Source organism: Portunus trituberculatus, chromosome 41 (genome assembly GCF_017591435.1).
Source record: "Portunus trituberculatus isolate SZX2019 chromosome 41, ASM1759143v1, whole genome shotgun sequence".
NCBI lineage: Eukaryota > Metazoa > Arthropoda > Malacostraca > Decapoda > Portunidae > Portunus > Portunus trituberculatus.
The window spans coordinates 23067864-23089744 of record NC_059295.1 but is presented as its reverse complement, the minus strand read 5'-3'; the positions used below and the strand labels follow the sequence as shown (position 1 = coordinate 23089744).

At 46.4% G+C, this 21881-nt stretch overlaps 1 long non-coding RNA gene across 1 annotated transcript in view; it reads left to right on the top strand.

Annotated features, from left to right (window-relative positions):
* LOC123516927 overlaps positions 1-21881 on the top strand; it is a 119577-nt gene that overhangs the window by 54147 nt on the left and 43549 nt on the right. Inside the window, exon 3 of the long non-coding RNA XR_006678341.1 lies at positions 2781-2827. This is a non-coding gene — a long non-coding RNA (uncharacterized LOC123516927). The remainder of the gene's footprint in view (positions 1-2780; positions 2828-21881) is intronic.

The following is a 21881-nucleotide window of genomic DNA, read 5'->3' as shown; positions in this document are numbered from 1 at the left end:
TGAACTTTTGTGTTGCAAGTCTGTCAAAATGATCACAGTTTTGTTCACTGGCTATCAGTTTGTTCCACAACCCCACGTAAGTGGAGTTGTGGCACAAACTCTCTCTCTCTCTCTCTCTCTCTCTCTCTCTCTCTCTCTCTCTCTCTCTCTCTCTCTCTCTCTCTCTCTCTCTCTCTCTCTCTCTCTCTCTCTCTCTCTCTCTCTCTCTCTCTCTCTCTCTCTCTCTCTCTCTCTCACCTTCCTCCATGTTCCCTTACGTCTCCCATCCAATATTTCTCCTTCTTTATGACAATGTATTTTCTCTCCTCAATAATCTTCTCGTATTCCCTCGCCGCGATTCTCTCTCTCTCTCTCTCTCTCTCTCTCTCTCTGTCTCTGTCTCTCTGTCTCTGTCTCTAATATTCCCTTACCATGTTTTGCTAACCTAGCGTGATGGGCAGATTCGAAAAAGAAATACGTATGCATTGCCTAGTGTGTATTTTGCGCCCTGTCGTCACCGTCTGTGAAGGCGAGATTATAATATGTGTGTGGAAATGTGATGAAGAACAGGGAAAAAAGTGTCTGTGATCGCCGGAGTGACAGGTTTTGGCGTCCCGAGGGCATGTGTGGGTGGTGAGCGTCCTGTATTCGCTAGAGAGAAAGAAGGAGGAGAGGAGAGAGAGAGAGGGAGAGAGAGGGAGATGCATACGTATAATTCACCCTTTGCATCAATATCCGTCAAGACAGTCCATCACTTATGGCCCCGGGTATTAGCAGAGATTATCAGATCTGGCTTAAAATCCCCAATTAACTGACAGCTACTCATTTTCCCGCTAAGTACGGTGCTCGGAAATTGGCTGCTCCAGATTATGAGGTGCTTTGATGAATGTTTTCTGCCACCACAGACGAAAAACTCTGCCCAGCCGCCGGGAAGGAGTTCTTGGTCAAGCGTTCTGCCGCTGGAGCACATTTTTCAGGTATATAATTTCTTCGAATAAAGGTGAATGCCGCGGGGGAGGTGACAGGTGTGGCCGCCTGACCGTGTGGCCTCGGGAACACCAGACGGAGAAAGAGGACAGTCGGGGACCCTGCCTCTTCTCTCATGGATTGATTGGATTCCTTGAGCGTGGCAGGGTCAGGAGTGCATGGTGGCCAGGCTCACGTGGACCACTGGCGAGGAGGGTGCGGTCATGAGTGGCTTGTATTCTTGTATTGTATTGTCCTTCCTTTTTTTGTAATGAAGTTGTTGCACTGTGTAGTCTGTCGCAATGGAACTTGTATTCTCAAACACTCTTGTGCTTCACCTCCTTTATATCAAAATGCTTTATTTAAATTAAGACGGGTTTTTAAGGTGTTTTTTTTATGGTTCTAGACAGTGACAAAATTTCTACATTATTATTGTAAAAACACTCTTAAAAACCCGGCTAATCATCTCTGTGGCTCGTGGTGAGAGAGCAAAGCGTTTCTGAATACGGGTGTGACGGTATGCTGTGCTTGAGGGAGGGCAGCTTTCCGCCAGCCTGGTTTGTGCCTGTTTGTTCGTAGACAGCCCGGTATACAGCATAGAGTTCAGGTTGAATATGCTAATCTAAGAAGAAAAAAACTGAGAAACGTAATGAAATGAAAATGTAATGATGGAGAATTGGCGTTGTGAAGGAATTTCTTGTGTACTGGAGCCGGGGAATTGATGAGGCAGGGATGGCAGGGCAAGACTGTGTGTTAGAATATGTGTACTAGAATTCTGTGTGGCTATATTCTCGATTCTTGCTGCAACGATAAAGATTAGGAGGTTAACCCCTTCAGTACTGGGAATCATTTTTCACCATGATTTTTGGGTATGATTAGACAATTTTAGGAAGGATCTATAGAGGTTAAAAGGTTAATGGACAGAGTCTTCACTATTTTAACCCCCACATAAGTTTCTGAAGCTGTATAAAATCACCAGATAGTAAGGAAAATGAATATGGAAACGCGTCACGGTACTGAAGGGTGTTAAGGACAGGAAGGAGGAGTGAAGACTGAGGAGACTGGAGTTAGGAGGGAGGGAGGAAGGAAGCAGTCAGAAATGTGACATCCACCCATGGAATGTAGCCTTGAGAAATGTGGGTGGTTGCCTTTTTCTAGTCAATATTCTGCGGACGTGGGTGTAAGCTGAGCAAGGTGACTCATTTCAGTACAAACCTTGGGAGAAATATTATCAACCAGGATTAGTTGTGTGTGTGCGTGTGTGTGTGTGTGTGTGTGTGTGTGTGTGTGTGTGTGTGTGTGTGTGTGTGTGTGTGTGTGTGTGTGTGTAATAAGACGACTGAACTCTCATGAAGGCTGGTCATGACGCTGCCCTTTGTGAGTGGCGAGGAGGAGGAGGAGGAAGAGGAAGACGAAGAGGAAAAAGAAGAGGATGGTGAGGAGGAAGAGGAGGAAGAAGAGGACTAGGAGGAGGATTAGGAGGAGGATCAGGAGTACGAAAAGGAGGAGGAGTATGGTAAGGAGGAGGAGTAGGAGGAGGAGGAGGAGGAGAAGGAGGAGGAAGAGGAGTTGGAAGAGGAGGAGGAGGAGGAGGAATAGTATAGAGCAAAGTTAGGAGAAAAAGTGCCATTTGTGTTGTTATGGTGTATTTTTGTATTAATTTATTTGTGTTTATTTTTATTTATTCACATCAATTGACTGGTTTGTATTTTCACTCAGTCTTTTCTTTGCTTTTAATTTCCTCAGTACGAATCAATTTCTATCTATATCTATGCATTATTTATTTCAATGTTGCCTGATTTGTCTGTATTTTGCTCACCAATTTTTCTCTCCAGGTGGCGGACGGTATACCTCCTCCTGGCGGCCACCACGCTATGTCAAGGTGAGTCGTGTATGTCTTTGGACGAGTGATGGTGAGCGACGTGTGGTATTGACAGGAGTGAGTGACAGACTTACCCTAACCTAACCTACCATATCCTAACCTAACTTACCCTAACTTACCCTAACTTAACCTAACCTAATCTAACCTAACCTAAACCTAACCTAACCTTAACCTAATCTAACCTAGCCCAACCTAACCTTACCTAACATTTCAAAACCTAAACAGTATCATAACTCCCAATTTCTTCGTTGTCTTCACCTGCAGACACGGAAATAGCATCTTGTGATTTGCTCCCGTACTCTAAGGTTGAGAGTGTAGATAGCTTTGATGTGTTTTGTAGAATTCTATCTCTCTACATAGGGAAATATTGGGTAAAATTTCCTATTTCCTCTCTTCTCTCTGACTTGATGTAGGAAGAAAGATACATGCTAGGTGACAAAGAGAGGGTAAAGTGGCCTGTGTCTTTTGTCTAGATAGCTTAAGAGTGTTTTGTGGAATTTTACCTCTCTACTTGCGAAAACATTGGGTAAGATTTCCTATTTCCTCAGTTCTGTTGCTGCGCTCGTCCCTTGATGTAGGAGAAAGATACATGCTAGGTGACAAAGAGTGGGTAAAGTGGCCGGTGTCTTTTGTCTAGATAGCTCAAGAGTGCTTTGTAGAATTCCGGCTCTCTACTTGCGAAAACATTGGGTAAGATTTCCTATTTCCTCAGGTCTGTTGCTGCGCTCGTCCCTGAATTGATGTGGGAGAAAGATAGAAGCTAAGTGGCAAAGAGGGAGAAAGTGGCTTGTCTTTTTTTTATGTAAGACGGGATAAGCCCCACTTAGTTGCCATTCCCCTTACAGCTCTTGATACTGTCTCTATTTTGATGTAGGAAAAATAATAGATGCTAAGTTACAAAGGGAGAGAAAGTGGCTTTTTTTTTTTTTTTTTTAATATATAAGAAGGGATAACTGGCCAGAGGAAAATAAAATGAAAAAAAAAAAGCTCACTTATTTGCCAGTCCCCTTGCAGGTCTTGATACTGCCTCCGTTTTGATGCAAGAAAAAAAAAAGTGACTAAAAGGGGTAGAAAGTGGCTTGCGTCTTGATACTTCCTCTGGTTTTTACTCGTGTTCCATTCGATAGTCAGTGAGTCCATAATGAGTGAAACAACCTACAAAAACTCGCCGCTGTTGTAAGTGATCTGAGGAAGGTTGGTGTGTTCCCAGTTCATCAGGGTGGCGGAGTGCTCGTACTTACACCTGGTGATGAGTGCTGGCGTGCTTTAATGTTTGGGTACGGCGGGAGCAGCAGCAGTTTATGGCCTTGATTCATTCGGCGCTGTTAAGTATTGCCTTTATCCGTGCTTGGCGGCTCGGGTGTTCCCTGTGGACTTATTGCCCGGTGACGCAATCCAGAGGTTGTAAACTTTAGCACACAAGAATGAAAATATCACACGCCAAATCCGGTGAATACTGAACCCTGTTTGTATTACAGTTTGTTTTGGGGGTTGATGTAAGTTAGGGATAAATTCCTAAAACCTATATTGATATCGCAGGATGAATTTAGAGAAGCGACATGTCATACAACTGTTATGTATATTTCTGTACATACACAAAATAACCTCTTCCGTCACGGACAACTAATAAGTGGCGATGAAATAAGCGGAGCAACTTTTTATAACTCGTTTAATCTCCATAAACAGACCAACGTGTTATATTTTCCTTTCTGACCTCGAGTCCAGTACAATATTATCCCCTCCACCCTCCTCTTGCAGCCCCCGCCCCCAACATGACCCAATAGACACAGGGCGTGCCGGTCACCCCTCACCCCCTTCCCTCACCGTCCCTCACAGCGCTGACAGGCGGCCGCAGCGGCAAAAACCGTCCAGCTGTGATTGGTGAACCCGGTGCCGCTGCCTCGCCGTAGTCTGGGAGTCCACGCTGCGCCTCCTTATTTACGTAGCAGCGACCAAAAAACAGGACCAGATAGATCATCCCTCGGACGTGTGGGAGGGAGGTCCTTCTCTCGTCGCGGAGGGAAAGAGACAGAGGAAGCTGAAAAAAAGAAGGAAAGACGAAAAAATGTGTAAAAAAAAGGGTCTCAGGAAAGATAAATGGGTGAAAATTTAATGTTTCGGTTAGGAAGATAATCGGTTTCTTTCCCAATGTGAGAGTATTTTTTTTTTATCCTTTCCCTGTCACTTTGGTGTCTGTCTACGTGTTACGCCGCTCCGATGCCTGACGCGAGTTGACAGATGGATTAATTGACTGATTACTGAGAGACAGACAGACTTCACATCACAAAGGAGTAATTTCTGTGCCTCCTTACAAATTCAAACTACTATTATTTTCTGTTCATTTTGCCGACTTCCTGACATGACGAAGCTGACAGACCGAGCAGCGAGCGTCGAGAGGGAAGGGAAAGTGTGCAGCAGGGGATATCAAGCTGCACAATACAATTCCAGCAGTTAGAAAGCCTACGGGATGAGGAAGAGGTGGAGGAAGAGAAGGAGCGACGTGATGTGAGCCTCTTCAGTACGCGTAGCTTAGGTTGCACCGCATCAGGAACCGAATAAATGCTGTGTAACTTTCTTCATCCCTCGTTCTCTGCTAGTTCTTTCCTCGTCGCCTTTTGTCCCTCCCTCCGTCTCCCTTCCTTCCTTCCACCTCCTTGTCTCTCCCGTCCACCACCAAGCAGGCGAGTGTTTTTACAATATTTTACCGAGACCTCCACTCCCTATACATACATTCTGGTCAGCAGCCGGACCTCCTCCTCCTCCTCCTCCTCCTCCTCCTTCTCCTCTGTCCATTACCAAGTGTTGCCCTCCCTCCCTCTCTCCCTCCTGTCCATCCTCTCCTTTATCCCCCTCTTGCTCTCTCCTCTCCTCTCTGTAGCGCTCTTCATCCCTCACACCTCCCCTACAACTCTCCTCCTCCTCCTCCTCCTCCTCCTCCTCCTCCGCTGTCTTCCGGGACCGTGATGAGTGTGTTGGTTGATATACAGGGCTCATGAATATTATGATCCTTAGGAAGCAGTATATTATGTGAGCAGCAATGTCTCTCTCTCTTTCTCTCTCTCACTTATTTTTTTTTATCTCTATCCTTACTATTGTACTTCTGTTGTCATTTTTTTGGGAGTCCTTCACGGTGCTCCCTCCGTCCGTAAGTTGTCTTTTCCCGCCCCGTGTGTGTGTGTGTGTGTGTGTGTGAGTGAAGTTTACTGTGCTTGCCTTTTAGTGTTTTGCATTTAATTCTCGTTAATATCGCTCGTCCCCGTTGTCCATTGGAGCGGTAATTAACTCGGAGAACGTGCGGCCGTGAAAGATTGCCAGATTACGACTAGTTTTTTTTTCTCTCTCTCTTTTCGCTTCTTTTCTCTTTTTTTTCTATAATGTCAACCGCGAGCCTTGTCTTATTTTGTGTTTAATTTTTTTTTGTGGTTTTTCTTCTTTTTATTCTGTGAGGTGTTTATTTGTGTATGTTTCTTTTCTCCTTTTTTTTTTTTTTCTTTTTGTGGTGGTGGTGGTGGTGGTGGTGGCGGTGGTGGTGGTGGTGTTGCATATTTGTTGTTGTTTTCCATTTTTCATTTTTTTTTTGTGTGTTTGCATGTGTGTACCCGTTTATTTGAGGGATTATTCCATTTACACGTTGTTTTATTTTCGCTTTCTCTCTCTCTCTCTCTCTCTCTCTCTCTCTCTCTCTCTCTCTCTCTCCACCCGTCCCCCCTTTCCCCATTCTTTTTTTTTTTACATTCGTTCTCCTCTCTTGTTTCTCTTTTTTTTGCGTTTTTTTTCAGTGCGCCATCCAACTTTCCTGTTTATTTCCCTCGCACAAATTTATTACATCAACGCTGCTCTTTGTTTACATTCTCTCCGACTAACATTTTTTTTGTACTGTCATTCGTCTCTCATGGCCTCGTAATTCGCTTCTACTCCCTCCTTTTTTTCACCCTTGTATTATTTGTCTCCCTCTTCAATTTTTGTGTCACAGTACCCTGCAGCTCACCTTCCGTTCCCTAGCTCACCTGCCGCCAGTCTGCTCTCACCTGCACACCGCTAAGAACGTTCCTTCACCGCCACCCTCACCGTTCCGTCCCTCCCTCAGCTCCCCCTCGACTCCATAACTCACTCGCAGCGCAAGAACCCTCCACCTCCATCGATTATTTTTGCTCCATGTAAGATCTCTCGTGCCTTGAATTCCCGGTAATGTTCATATCCATCCCTTCCCTCCTTCTTTTCATCTCTCTCTCTTTTGCTCTTTCTCTCTGGCGCTCTAGCTCGCTCTTCCCCGTAAGCCGCCGCTGTAGCATGAAGCTCAGCGCCAGGGAAGTGATGCATGACTCCACTACCCAACACCTCTACTTCGACAGCGTCAGAGGCACACTACATAACAACCCATCACGCCCCCATCCCCGCGCCCTCTATCTTATCCCGCTCCTTCCCATCTATCCCGTGACAAGCGTGGCCGCGTCCCCCATACGAGGAGAGAGGGAGGATGGGGCTGCTGTCAGGGCGTGGCGGGAGTTAGGGGAGGGAGCAGAAGGGGTGAGAGAGTGAGAGGGAGTATGTTACCGAGGGAGGGAGGGAGGGACGCGGAGGGAGGAGCTGGGGTAAAGCCGTGGGGGGTCATGATGCATCGTCTACATTACCTCTGTGATTTACACGGCGGAGCCTCCATCAGTTGTGCAGACGACGCGCGCCCCCGTGATAGACAACGTTGCCAAAGAAGGGACCTCATCCACATTGCCATACGAATCGCTCGCTATCTCGCCGCGCACTCCAGCCGCCCATTGAAAGAGGCGAGGCAGCGGCTGACGAGCGAGGCGGCGCGAGGCCTCAGAGGGATTGCCGTGTATTAAGGGAGAGAGAGAAGGAAAAAATGGTGTTTATTAATACGAAACAGTTTTGATTGAAGTGGCGCCGGGAGAGCACATTCGGCAACGCCTGTGATGGAGGGCGCCGGGCTCTCTCTCGGCGGCGGCAGCTTTGGTGCTCTCGTTTCTTTGCCTGCCGGGGAGATACGGCCGTGGAGGGGGAAGGGCGAGAGGAGGGGTGGTGTAAACCATCCCGCCTGTGACGGCTGAGGGAGGGTGGGGGAACTCTGAAATAACTTATAATACATTAATTTTGTTCGCATGCTGTGTTTTTCTGCCGCTTTTAAGATGTCTATAACTTTATGTTTATATGAACGGCGCTGCGCGTATCTGTACACAGCGCGTGATTTGTGTGCACTTCGTTTTGTGATGCCTCGTGTTTCTGTACGAGTGTTAGTATATGAGAAGAGATGGCCAGTACAATAGCCTCATTAATTTTCTTTATTCTGTTTCTCCTTCACAATATCAGAGATAATTTAAGGCGGCGCGGAGAGCTGTTGGGAATGAATGTACTGCGTCAGTAGTTAGTTGAGGCGGCGGGGATGTGGTGGGGTGGTGTGGGGGAGAGAGGAGGCCGAGGAGAGCAATGATGGTGAGGGAGAGAAAGAAAGGAGAGATGGACGGAGAGAGGAGGAGTAAAGAGAGAGAGAAGGAGAATTGACATAATGATGAGGAACAGGACGGCATGGGGACGACGAGTGACGAGATGGTGCGGCGGCGCAGGCGAAGAGGGACGTGAGGGAAGGGTTACGATACGGGCGGCGGCAGGACAGACAGTATGGGGATAAGGGACACAGAGAGAGAGAGAGAGAGAGAGAGAGAGAGGTAAAAGGGACTGACTACTGACTTTTCCTTTCCTTCTTCCTTCTCCTAATCGGTCACTAGTCTTGGTGAAGGCTTGTGAGGCTCCCCACTTAGAGCAGTCACCCCCGCCACGGCGTCGCATGAAAAATAAAGACGCTACGCCTGTCAGACGAGTTAATGTGATGCAAATTGTGACTTGGACGTCTGGAAAACACCATAAAATATTCTCAGGTGGACGCGAGAGAGAGAAAACGAAAGGCACGCATGGAACGGATTCTCTTGCATTTGTTTTATTAATCCCGGCCGAGTTAGTTTCGGCGATGGTTGATGGGGGAAATTAGACCAGAGAGAGAGAGAGAGAGAGAGAGTTTGACCTATGTTGTAACTCATTATTGAAGCACAAATATCTTCCTTCGTGATTCAGAGGTCATATTCTCTCTCTCTCTCTCTCTCTCTCTCTCTCTCTCTCTCTCTCTCTCTCTCTCTCTCTCTCTCTCTTATCATCTCCTCTCTAATTTCTTTCTTCCTTCCCTTCTTTTTCTACTGTATGAATCCTCTCTCCTCCTCCTCCTCCTCTTCCTCTTCCTCCTTCTTCTCCTCTTCGTCTCCCTCCTCCTCCCCTCTTCCTCCTCCTCCTCCTCCTCCTCCCTCTCCTCCTCCCTCTCCTCCTCCTCCTCCTCCTCCTCCTCCTCCTCCTCCTCCTCCTCCTCCTCCTCCTCCTCCTCCTCCTCCTCCTGCATTCACAACAGTGCAATTTGAATCAGAGGTGCTAGACTTTATTATTTATTTATTTGTCTTATTATTGTTATTTTTAATTTTCACGAAATAACTAAAGCAGATTTTTTTTTTGTGAAAGTCAAAATAAACATTGAAATGAACTAATTACCAGCGACTTATTGATGTTTAGCAGTTTTATAGCCACTACTCTCTCTCTCTCTCTCTCTCTCTCTCTCTCTCTCTCTCTCTCTTGTGGTGACGTGAATCTTGTCTTTTTCTCATTATTATTGTTGTTTTTGTTGTTATTATTCTTTTTCTTGGTCTGTGAGTCGAGGTATTTGCCGTGTCCGTGGCTCGTGTGTTGCTGAGAACTGAGGAGAAAGGGAAGAGAGGAAATGGAGGAAGGTGAAGGGCAATGTAAGGGGATAAATAATTTGGGAGGAGGAGGAGGAGGAGGAGGAGGAGGAGGAGGAGGAGGAGAAGAGGAGGAGGAAGGAGGAGTAAGAGGAGGAGGAGGAGACCATGATGAGTTGACTAGAGAGAGAGAGAGAGAGAGAGAGAGAGAGAGAGAGAGAGAGAGAGAGAGAGAGAAACACCCGAAACAAGATGAAATTATGCCCTAAAAATAAAAAAAAAAGATAAAAAAAGGAGAGAAATAAATAAAAGAGTGAGGAAATCAATGAAAAATAAATTATGGAAAAGAGAAAAGAAAGAAAGAAAAAAGAAAAGAAAACAAAAACACACAAATTGATGAGTGAGATAGATAAAAAAAATAAACAAACGGAAAAAATAGAAAAAAAAGAGAGAAAAAAAATAGATGAATGAAGCAAATATGTAGAGAAAAAAAAAAAGAGAGAGAGAATAAAATAGAGCCAGAGGTGATTATTACAAACTACAGCAATGAAAAACTAAGCAAAAATTATTATAAACGTGTGGGGAGGGGGACAAAGAGAGAGAGAGAGAGAGAGAGAGAGAGAGAGAAAAAGAGCAAGAATAATATAGTAGTGTGTATATATAACGAAAAACAAGCCGATGTAACCTAATGATGAAGAAGGAAGCGGGTTTTTCTATTGCTCTTTTTACATACACCAATAGAGAGAGAGGGAGGGAGAGAGAGAGAGAGAGAGAGGGAAGAGTTACTGCAGTGAGAGTAAGGTGGACAGAAGGGAGAGGAAAGCAGGTGGGAGGACAGAAGGAGGGAAGAAGGGGGAGGAATAATATTGATAGTGGCATTATATAACTAGGAAAGGAGATGGAAAGAGAGAGAAAAAAAATAGAGACAGAAAGAAAGGGGAGGGGAAAAAAGGAGATAAAGAAGGTGGAGAGAGAGAAATAGAGAGAGAGAAAGAAGGGAGAAGTTTGGAATCGGAGGAAAGTAGAAAGACTATGCTCTAGAAAGTAACGAGTGATGAAAACAGTGGGAAAAAAAAGAGAGAGAAGATGGAGAGAGTGAAACAGAGAGAAAAGAAGATGAGGGGGAGGGAAAGGGAGGGAGGTTCATAGAAGATGCTCTAGAAAGTAACGAGCGATGGAAACAGTGAAAAAAAAAGAGAAAGAGAGAAGATGGAGAAAGAAATGCTTGTGTTCCGATCATCCGTGTGTGTGTTGCGTAAGGCGCGTCACTTGGCTCTGGTGGCGGTGGCCGGGTGCCAGTGGGGGAGGGTGGACGCGATGGCAGTTCCCGTACATTAAAGCCCGAGAAGTGATGGATGGCCCCGTGAGCGCCGCAGGGACACTGGCGGCTCGTAACGGCCCGTCCACTCCTCTGTCCTGCCTCTCCCCGCTGCTGGAGGAGGCTGGCCAGGGGTGGAATAGTATGAGTGAGCCTACAATGAAGGACTGACTGTTTGTGAAGGCTGAGGCAGTACTTGAATACATGACCAATTCTGAGACACATCTACACATCGCCCATAGGATTTACTTAGAGTGCCGTGGATTTTTGATTAACCACTTCAGTACCATGACACGTTTTCATATTCAGTCTGCTTACTATTTGGTGATTTTATACAGCTTCGGAAACTTACGTGGGGATTAAAATAGTGAAGGCTGTGGCCATTAATCTTGTGACCTCCATACACCCTCGCTAATGTCAATAAAATGATCAAATCGTACACAAATCTCAAGGTAAAAATGCGACCCATTACTAAAGGGGTTAAATGCACGACCAATTCTGAAACACATCTACGCCACATAGCTACTACTTTCAAGAGACTTTACTAGGAGTGACGCGGGCTTTTAATTAATCCCTTCAGTACCAAGACACGTTTTCATATTCATTCTGCTTACTATTTGCTGATTTTATACACCTTCGGAAACTTACGTGGGATTGAAATAGTGAAGAATGTGGCCATTAATCTTGTGACCTCCATACACCCTTGCTAATGTCAATAAAATGATCTAATCGTACACAAATCTCTAGGTAAAAATGCGTCCCAGTACTGAAGGGGTTAAAACACATCTAGGTCACATAGCTACCACTTTCAAGAGAATTTACTTGGAGTGACGCGGGCTTTTAATTAACCCTTTCACTACAATAACACGTTATCATATTCATTTTGCTTACTATTTGGTGATTGTATACTCCTTCAGAACCTTATGTGGCGGATTGAAATAGTGAAGACTGACCATTAATCTTCTGATCTCCATAAACCCTTCGTAATGTAAATAAAACCGTCTAATTATACCCCAAATTGGTAGAAATACGTCCCAGTACTGAAGAGGTTAAAAGTGTTTTAACTGGTATAGTGGCAGATTAAAGAAGACATCCACTTTTTAGTAGGGAAAATACTCTTGGAAGCAATTAATAATCTTTGTGGCCTTGGAAACTACGCCCATATACAAAAACGCCTTCCCCTCTCAATACGACAATTTTTCAAGGCCACAGAGACAACTAGCCGGTTTTCAAGACAGTTTCTCCTTTTAATAAACCAGAAATCTTACCAATCTATCACCAGAACAATAAGAATACTCTTCAGATCACGAGTATCTTTAACTGGAGCCTTTGGAAAACAGTGATGGGGAGAGAGGAAAGAGTTTCTAAATATGTGTCTTCTATAGTCTGTCTAGTGTAAAATGGCTCCTGGATTTAAAACATATTGTAGCTTATTGATAACGTAATTGATTTGATGTGAATAACGCTTGTTTTCTGTTGATCAACGCACTTATTACGAGGCTAGCTCACGGTTTTCCTCAAGATCTGACAACCATGCATACCCTGGGACACCATTCAGGCCCAGGAGCCACTTTGGAGTAGACAGACTATAGTGTGACTCGTGTAGTGTTTCCATGGTTGGGTCAGGACGCCAGCAGCCAGGCAGGGACAACAACCAGAGGCACCATTTTCTTTCACGCTGCGGGATAGGAGGGGAGACTTAACCTTCTGGATATTTTTGAGCTCTGTCTCTTACGAAGTCTAGATTTTGTGGTGTCTTTTTGTCCTTAACTCACTTATTATTCATAGAGCGATATGCGTGTAAGAACCGATGTCCTTGTGTTCTTATAAGAGTAAATCCTACTTTTATTTACCGCTCTGTTTTCCCGCCTTGCTTGCTCCTCTTACTCACAACCAAGTCAGCTTCAAATTAAGTGAGAGTAAAATTATTCTGAAGCGCTTTGCTCTCACCATCACTACTCTCCAAAGGCTCTACTTGAAGATACTCATGTTTTTAAGGGTATTTTTGTGGTTCTGGTGATGGATTGGCAAGGATTTCTAGTTTACTAAAAGAAGAAACTGTCTTGAAAACCTTACTAGTCGCCTCTAGGAACTTCAAAAATTGTCGTGGTGAGAGAGCAAGGCATATCTGAATACAGGCATAAAAGAGAGAGAGAGAGAGAGAGAGAGAGAGAGAGAGAGAGAGAGAGAGAGAGAGAGAGAGAGAAGAAACAAGAAAACCAAGGGGGCTCAAGTCGCACCCCACTAGACTTATTTATCATGGGCCATAAACAAGGTATTTTAAGCTCGCCCCGGACTAATCAGAGCACAATGGTGAATTTCATTAAGGCTCCAGATGAAATATGTCACTCATAAATAATAGGAAGAGGACGTTTTTCCGAAGTGTGACAGTAATCAATCACGTCTAAATGGTAGTCGGGAGCGGAAGAGCGGCGGACGCTGGTATCAAGGGGGAATTATGGCGCTTTTGCTCTCATTGTTGGCGCCCACAGCTGAGAGAGAGAGAGAGAGAGAGAGAGGGAGAGGGGGTGGGGGAGGATGCAAAGCGAACTCAGATGAGAGGAGAAGGAGGGTGAGAAAAGAGACGATAATGAAGGCAGTGACCCACTTGGAAAACACAGTTGCCAGCTTCTTTTTATCATCAGTGTTGACAGCGCTGGCAACACTATCGAGCCGTTTAATTTTGTCTCTCCATTGGGCGGCGAGTATCGGAATCCTGCCCGTGGTCCCGCCGACAGGGCTTCCGGGGCCAGGAGGAGGAGGAGGAGGAGAAGGAGGAGGAGGAGGAGGAGGAGGAGGAGGAGGAGAGGTAGTGTAAGCGGCCGCGGAGTTAGTGGCGGGTGACACACAACACACACACACACACACACACACTCTCTCTCTCTCTCTCTCTCTCTCTCTCTCTCTCTCTTTCCTTTCCCGTCTCCGTTTCCACCGAGCCTTCATCCTTCCCTTGCATCCGTGACATTTATGAAGTAATAAGTAATTTTTCATTCACCTCTTCATCTTTTTCCTTCTTGCTCCGTCCTTCTCTCCCAACCTCCTCCCCCACCAAGACCCCTCCTACACCCCTCCCTACCCACTCCCCTCCCTGCTCAAGTCCTCGCCCATAACTCCCCGCGCGGCCTCACGTCTCCCCGCTTGGTGACTCCCTCTTCGCCTCCTCACAAACACACGCTCTTCACAACGCCTCATTCCTCATGTTTTTCCTTAACTTTCCATCCTCCTACTGCCTCTTCCTCTTCTTCCTCCTGTGTGTCATTTCCTCTCATCTCCCTGCGTCCGTCTTCCACCTCCTCCTTTCTTCCTCCTCTTCTTCCTCTTCGTCTTGTCTCTCGTGTCTCAAGTCTTTATCTCATCGGTGCATCTCTCAGTGATTTGTTTCTGATTTGCTTAAGTCTTTAAAGTTTATCATCATTATTGTTCCTGTTTTCCTTTTCCCTGTTTTATTAATTTATACGTGATGGAGCATTTAGAAGATGTAGGAAGGTGTGTAGGCAGGTGTGTGTGTGTGTTTGCGTGTGTGTGTGTGTGTGTGTGTTTTTTTTTCTACCGTGCCACTGCAATATTTCGTGTTTGTTTACTGTTTTATTTACGTGTTGTTGTTGGTTGAGTGTCGTCTTGTTTTTCTTGTCATTCCGTCGCTCTGATGTGATCTCGCCTTGTCTTTTGTTGCATCTCTTCCTCCGCCAACGCAAGTCAAGTGTTTGCCGTGCGGGGAAACATTAATTCTGTGTGTGAAGTTAATTGTCATGTGTGCTGCTGCTGCTTCTCTCTCTCTCTCTCTCTCTCTCTCTCTCTCTCTCTCTCTCTCTCCGATCACGCCATCTCCTAACTCTCTCGTTTCCATCGTTCTGTAATCCTGTCTTCCCTAAACTGTACATCATCTCTCTCTCTCTCTCTCTCTCTCTCTCTCTCTCTCTCTCTCTCTCTCTCTCTCTCTCTCTCTCTCTCTCGTCTTCCTTTATTTAGCCAAGCACGTTTTCTCTTCACAATTTTCCTTCTTCTTGAACTCTGCGTAGCTTTCATCTCTATGGCTCTCTCTTACCCCCTCAGCACCTCCCTCACTCATATAATTTCTTCCTACTTCTCTCCTTCCTCTCTCCTCTCTCTCTCTCTCTCTCTCTTACTCTCTCCTTCCCTTTCCATCAACTCTTCCTATCTCCTCCTCCTCTCTTCACTAGCTGTATCCTCTTCTCCCTCCCTTTCCCCTATCATCCCCACCACATGTCCTCCTCCTCCTCCTCCTCCTCCTCCAAGTCTCCCCTACGCCATTCCTCTCTCCTCTTCGTCCAAAGAAGACCCGCCCATGAATCTTGGGTCACTGGACGGGCGCGCTTCTGCAGGATGAAGGAGAAGCTATAAAAGGAGAAATATTTGTTCGTCCTGATAGCTTTATGACGGATCTTACTTCAGCCCGGCCCACTAGTCATATCAGGGCCGGCCAGCTGGATTTGTGGCCGTATCTTGCCTTATCGTCCCCTTCCCCTCCCTCTCTCTCTCTCTCTCTCTCTCTCTCTCTCTCTCTCTCTCTCTCTCTCTCTCTCTCTCTCTCTTCTCTTCTTCTCCTCTTCTTCCTTCCCTATCCTCCTCCTACTCATATACTGTTTCTCTTCTTCTTTATCCTCTTCTGTTTTTTTATAATTTTTTTCATTTTTCTTTTCTTATGTTTCTTTTTTGTCGTTATTCTCATTTCTTGCTCTCTTTCGTCCTCTCTCGTTGTCTCGTCTGGCTGTGTGTCTCTCATCTTTGTTTTTGTTTGTTGGTTATTCTCTCTCGTCTCGTCTCGTCTCGTCTCGTCTCGTCTCGTCTCTCTCTCTCTCTCTCTCTCTCTCTCTTCTTTTCTTCCATTCTCCCTTCTTTATCCCTCTTGCTGCTTCTTTTCGTCTCCTTCTCATCTTGGGTCTCGTTGTCCATCTCCACTTTTCTCTTTGTTATCTTCTTTCTTCTTTCTTTCCTTCTATATTGTCCCTCCTTCTTCTTCTTCTCTTCTTCCTTGTCCTCTTCTTTATTAATCCCTATCGCTTCATCCTTTCGTCCACCCCCCCCCCTCTCTCTCTCTCTCTCTCTCGCTGCCAGGTGTCACTCACGCAGGCGACGCAGAAGCAGCAGCTGGCCACGTCCATCACCACGTCTGGGTTCGTCAGGAGAGACACGTCCAAAGTTTGCCAGGACTGTCTCGGTGTGAATTTTAAGGCTCAGTGGTGGTGGTGGTGGTGGTGGTGATGGTGGGAAAAGAAAGATGGTGATGGTGGTGCTATGTGATGAGTATGGTAGTGGTGGTAATGGTGACTGTGATGGTGATGTTAAATTAAGTAGTTGATGTGAGGGAGATGATGGTAGTGGTGGTGGTTGTCTTGGTGGTGGTGAGGGAAGGAAAGTGGTGATGGTGATGTTATGTGGCGAGTATTGTGGTGGTGGTGGTGACTGTGATGGTGATGAAAGATTAGGCAGTTATATGAGGGAGATGAGCAGTAATGGTGACAGTGGTGGTGGTGGTGAATTTCTCTTCTATGTGGTAGTGAAAGACGAGATGAAGAGCATGTGTCTATTTCTCCCTTCATCTTAACCGTTGACATTCCAAGACGACAAAAGTAGAGACCTTTTTGAGTTCCATCTACGAGTATACCAGTGCTTTAACTAAAACACACACAATCCTCTCTGCCTGTGTGTATTATTCCGTCCCCCACCTTTTTAAAATCCAATGAGTGAATGGGAACAATGTAACAGCTAATGGAGTGTAGTATATTTTTAGCGCTCAATCGTGTCTACCTATATGTAATGGATATATAGTGGCGCATTATCCATCCCCTTTGTTTCCTGTTACTGTTATTGTTGTCATTACGAGTTCAGTCACACAGTGCAAGATCAATCACTGTTAGCATTGCACTATTGCTTCATGAACGTTGATGAAGCAGACGAGCCTTCCCATTTCCTGCTACTACTTATGATGGTGGCGATGGTGGTGGTGATGGTGGTGGTGATGGTGCAGGCTAGTCATAGTTGTGTTTGTGTGGTGATATGGTAATGTAATGGTGGTGAAAATCTATACAACAACATCATAGTCAGTGATAGTGGAAGTGGTGGTATGATTGGAATAATAACAGTGCGGCATGATCGTATTGACCCCTTCAGTACTGGCAAGCATTTTTACCATGAGATTTGAGTATAATTAGACGACTTTATTGACATCAGAAGGGTCTATGGAGGTCAGAAGATTAATGGCCAGGGTCTTCACTGCTCTACTCCTCGTATAAGTTTCTGAAGCTGTAGAAAATCATTAAATACTAACCAAAATGAATAATAAAAATGCGTCGTGGTACTGAAAGGCTTAATGGTGATGGTTATGAAGAACATGTACAACGACAGCATAACAACAGGGATGACAGAGGGAGACGCGGGTGCTTGTGGTGGTGATGGACAGACTGACTTGCAAGATTAGACTGGCAAGATGATGTGATTCACTAGGGGAGGGGTTGGGGAAGCGATAGAGGTGCATGGAGGCAGAGCTGAAGGGATGGAAATAGTGCCGAAGGAGTGGAGGCAGCGCTGGAGGAGTGGAGGTAGCGCTGGAGGGGTGGAGGAAGCGCTGGAGAGGTGGGAGTAGAGCTGGAGTAGTGGAAACAGCGCTTGAGGAGTGTAGTCAGTGCTGGTGGAGTGGAAGTAGCGCTAGAGGGTTAGAGATAAGGAGTGGAAGAGTGGAAGAAACGCTGGAGAGGTGGAGGTAGCGCTGGAGGGGTGGAGGGAACACTGAAGGGGATGGAGGTAAGGAGTGGAGGAGTGGAACAAACGCTGGAGGGATGGAAGTAGCGCTGGAGGAGTGGAGGTGTGTACTAGGGAGGATTAAGAGTGACCAAGAGTACGAATTAGTGTAACTTGCCGAATAATTCATGACTTTTTGGGGTGACGGTGATACTAATGACCGTGGCGGTACTGGTGATAATGGTGAGGACACTGCATTACAACTGTCCGTGCATGGTGGCGCTGATACAGGTGGTGGTGGTCGTGGTGGTGGTGCTGGGGAAAGGAAAGTGGTGATGATGCTATGTGACGAGTATGATAGTGGTAGTGGTGGTGACTGATGGTGATGCTAGATTAAATAGTGGATGTGAAGATGATGGTAGTGGTGGTGGTCGTGGTGGTGGTGGTGAGGGAAGGAAAGTGGCTGTATTGATTATGGTTAAGGTAATTAGCGTGATTCAAATCCAGCGTCTTGTTTATGTGAGGAAAAAAGGAAAAAGGAAAACGTTCGAGCAAGCCCTGAAAGAAGAAGAAGAAGAGGAAGAAGAAGAAAAAAAAAAAAAAAGAGAGAAAATTCCCAGCAGCATTTCCGTGGCTGCCAACCTTCCTTTACTTTCTCCCGCCGTGTAAATAAAGGTAACAGCATAATCACCATCAAGCACACGTGTAATACTAAACGCGACCCATCAACACGCTCAACAAACTAACAAAATACAAAGCGAATGAAAGAGAGAGAGAGAGAGAGAGAGAGAAAAAAAAATCCTGTAATTTCTAAAACGAGAACGTCCTCCTCTCTTCTATTTTTTTTAACAACATCGTATGCATTTTTTTTTTTATTTCGGAAAATTTGTGCGGTGAAGTATAGCGTGGCGTGCATGGCGGTGGTGTCGGCGGCCTACGAGGTGAGGGGGAGGCAAGACAGTGCACCAGCAATGGGAGGGGCGCCGGGGCTGCCTCACAAAGCACGAGTAAGTAAATACGTGGGCCGGGCTGCGTGACGGCCGCCCTCCCCCGCCGCCTCTGTATATTGTGAGGGGACGTCTTCCTTAATGACCTGCCTGCTATATGGTGGGTCCAGGACGCAATCAGGCTTTCTCGACCCCTAGGGATAAATATGTTTTTATTTACATATTTTTCTGTGTGACACGGGTCGAGGCTGCTGCTGCTGCTGCTCCTCTTCCTCCTCCTCCTCCTCCTCCTCCTCCTCCTCCTCCTCCTCCTCCTCCTCCTCTTCCTCCTCCTCTTCCTCTTCCTCCTCTTCCTCCTCTCTTCCTCTTCCATGACTGCCCTTGCTTGCTTGCTTCCCTGCCTGTGTGTGTGTGTGTGTGTGTGTGTGTGTGTGTGTGTGTGTGTGTGTGTGTGTGTGTGTGTGTGTGTCTTTGTGTGTGTGTGGGCTTGTGAATGTGAGTGCAAGAATGTTCATGCATCATTGTGTGTGTGTGTGTGTGTGAGAGAGAGAGAGAGAGAGAGAGAGAGAGAGAGAGAGAGAGAGAGAGAGAGAGAGAGAGAGAGAGAGAGAGAGAGAGACAGAGAGAGGTGTCCGTGAGAATTTCCTGTGTATGTAAATTCATGCGGGCACTTGGCTTAAATCAGCGGGAGATGCACCTGCCAAGCCTCTCCATCACTCGATCTTTCATACTATTTGTGTCAAGCAGGAAGTCGGCTCGGTATTTATTGACGCCGCGCCAGACAACAACATTTATTTCGGAGGGCGCGACGGAGGAGCTTCGCCACACTTATCGTAAATACATCAAAGTTCAAAATCGCGCGCATGTTAGAGTCACCACTGACGAATGAGATTGTTTTTACCGCGCTCTTCAAGCCAATGGGCTGGCAAAGTCTGCACAGGGAAGAAATAAGCCCAGCGCTGCTAGTTTATAGTTGTGAGTCAGGGAAAACACCTCGTTCTTCTCGCCCGCCGGAGTTATAGTTGGCCCGGCCTCCTCTTTACCTCACTCAGCACACCTTCCGGCCACACCGCGCCACTCCAACTCTGCACGCGGTGATGCGGCGATGCTCGGCGGGCCCGGGGCGGGGTGGGAGGGGGAGAGGCGGCGGGGAGGGAGGGAGGGTTGCTCAGGCGCTACTCAAGATGAAGTGTTTGTTGTGACATCATTACTACAGCCAGCAATTTATTGATGATGTTGAAGTCAGTGGCGTGGTAATTAGGGATGAGAAATACAAACATACATTAACTGAAAAGTGCCATTCCTCTTCATATGTTGCGACACTGATGTCACCAAAAAAGAACAGCTGCAGTAGCAGTAGCACCAGTAGCAGCACCAATAGCAGAAGCAGCAGCAGTAGTAGCAGGAGGGGCAGTAGAGTTCGCGCAGCTTCCCGCGACGGAGAGGCAGCCGAGGGCGGGAGCAGCTCCGGCCAGGCCGCCGCAGTGCTCAGTCGCTGCCCGGCGCCGCCCCTGCACCATAATCGTCCAAAAACTGGAGAAAAATTGGCTTACGTAATGAGAGAACAGCGAGTGCTCTTGATAATACCTTCCATTGTCAAAATTAAGTCCATAAATCCTGTTTATATTCTGTTGCAGCAGCGGCGCCCCCCTTAAGAGTTACGACAGACGTCAGCCATACGTTGTCTCATCCCTCCCCTCTTCCCTCCTCTCCCGCTCCCGCTCCCTCTCTGTCTCTCTCTCTCTCTTTATGCCCCTCTCTGCAGCGTGCCTCTTTCACAGCCCTCCCTCTCTGTCTTTTTATGGTCATTTTATATCCCCCTCTCCGTTTTATTCCATTTCTGGTCTTTTGTATATGTTGGTTCCTGTCAGTTTTTAGCTGTGCTTTCAGGTGCAGCTGTTATTGCTTTTATCTCTACGTCTATATTCTTTTGTTCTTCTTCTCTTTATGTGAGTCTGGTTTTTTGCCAAATATATATTCCTCTGATCATGTGCGTACGTTTGCCTCATACACCGCAGCTTATGAATATATTTTTTTGTTGTATTCTTTTACGTGCTACCCAATAATTCTTCGCTTTACTTCTTCCTGGCCGGATTTACGTTCTCCTGTTCTCCACATCTTCCTTCCTCCGATACACGTTACTGTCATTCACACGCGGATCGAATGTTGTTGTTGTTGCAAAGGTTTCTAAAGACTCTCACAACCTCGCCTTTAAAACTCACATCTTTATTCCCTCCATACCTCTAGCACGGGTGCGCCCTCTCCTCTCTCTCTCTCTCTCTCTCTCTCTCTCTCTCTCTCTCTCTCTCTCTCTCTCTCTCTGCTCTTCTCTCCCCTCTTATCTCTTCTCCCCTCCAGTTTCCTCTCCCCTCTTGCTTCCTCTCTCCTCTCTTCTCCTCTCATCTCCTCTCTCCTCTTCACCCTTTTCTCCTCGATTCCCTTCTCTCCTCCCCTCCTCTCTTCCCTGCAGTCTTCCCCTCGTCGGTAATGGACCACAGGGTCGGCGATGATAATTGTATAAAATCAGGATCTAGCATCAGCCGGGGTGAGGAGAAGATCAGGTTAGCATCCATCTCCTGCAAACGCCGACGAGCGGCCTCCACGTGGATGGATTCTGGGCCCGTAAACGCTCTGCTACCCGTGGCATTATTTCCACCCTGACAGTGAACACAAATTAAGTTTATTATCGCTGCATCCTTCCAGCCTGGCATTTACAGCCGTGGCCTCGGAGTTCCTCGACGCTACAGCAACAACAGCAGCAGCGGCGGCATACAAGGACGCACCCAAGGCCGAGTAAAGTCCTCCTGTCTTGCTCGCGGCGCTAATGCACATTTAACAAGATTTTTATTTATCCTGGTAAGGGAGCAGCGCGTCTACTGTGAGGATTTATTTTACGGGCGGGAGTGTTTCATCTGACGGGTGATGGCGGCGAGTGCGTGGCTGGGGCGTGCGGCGCGGCCCTCTCAGTGACGAGGCAAGGGTTAAAAGGCGGCACTCTTGTCTCTGTTTTTATTTCGCCTGCAGCTTCGAGGTTTTAGAGGCGGAAGAAGGGATTGCACGGGCGATCATATTGATGTGTCTGTGTTATAACCCGCTGGAGGTGGAAGGCGGCGCCATGACAAGGGTGACATAATGCTGACTTGTTACACCTCCAGGCTGTGCTCCTCGCCCTTGAAACACGACGAGGGATGCTAGATCACACAGGCGGGAAAAGAAAAAAATGCCTATATTATTGAAACGTTAATAGATATTCATGAATCAGAACACTTTGAGATGGGAAACATTTTCATTAACGAGCATTTTTAATCATGTATCTATTTTACTATCATCTGTTTTTCTATTTTGCTGTGAATGTT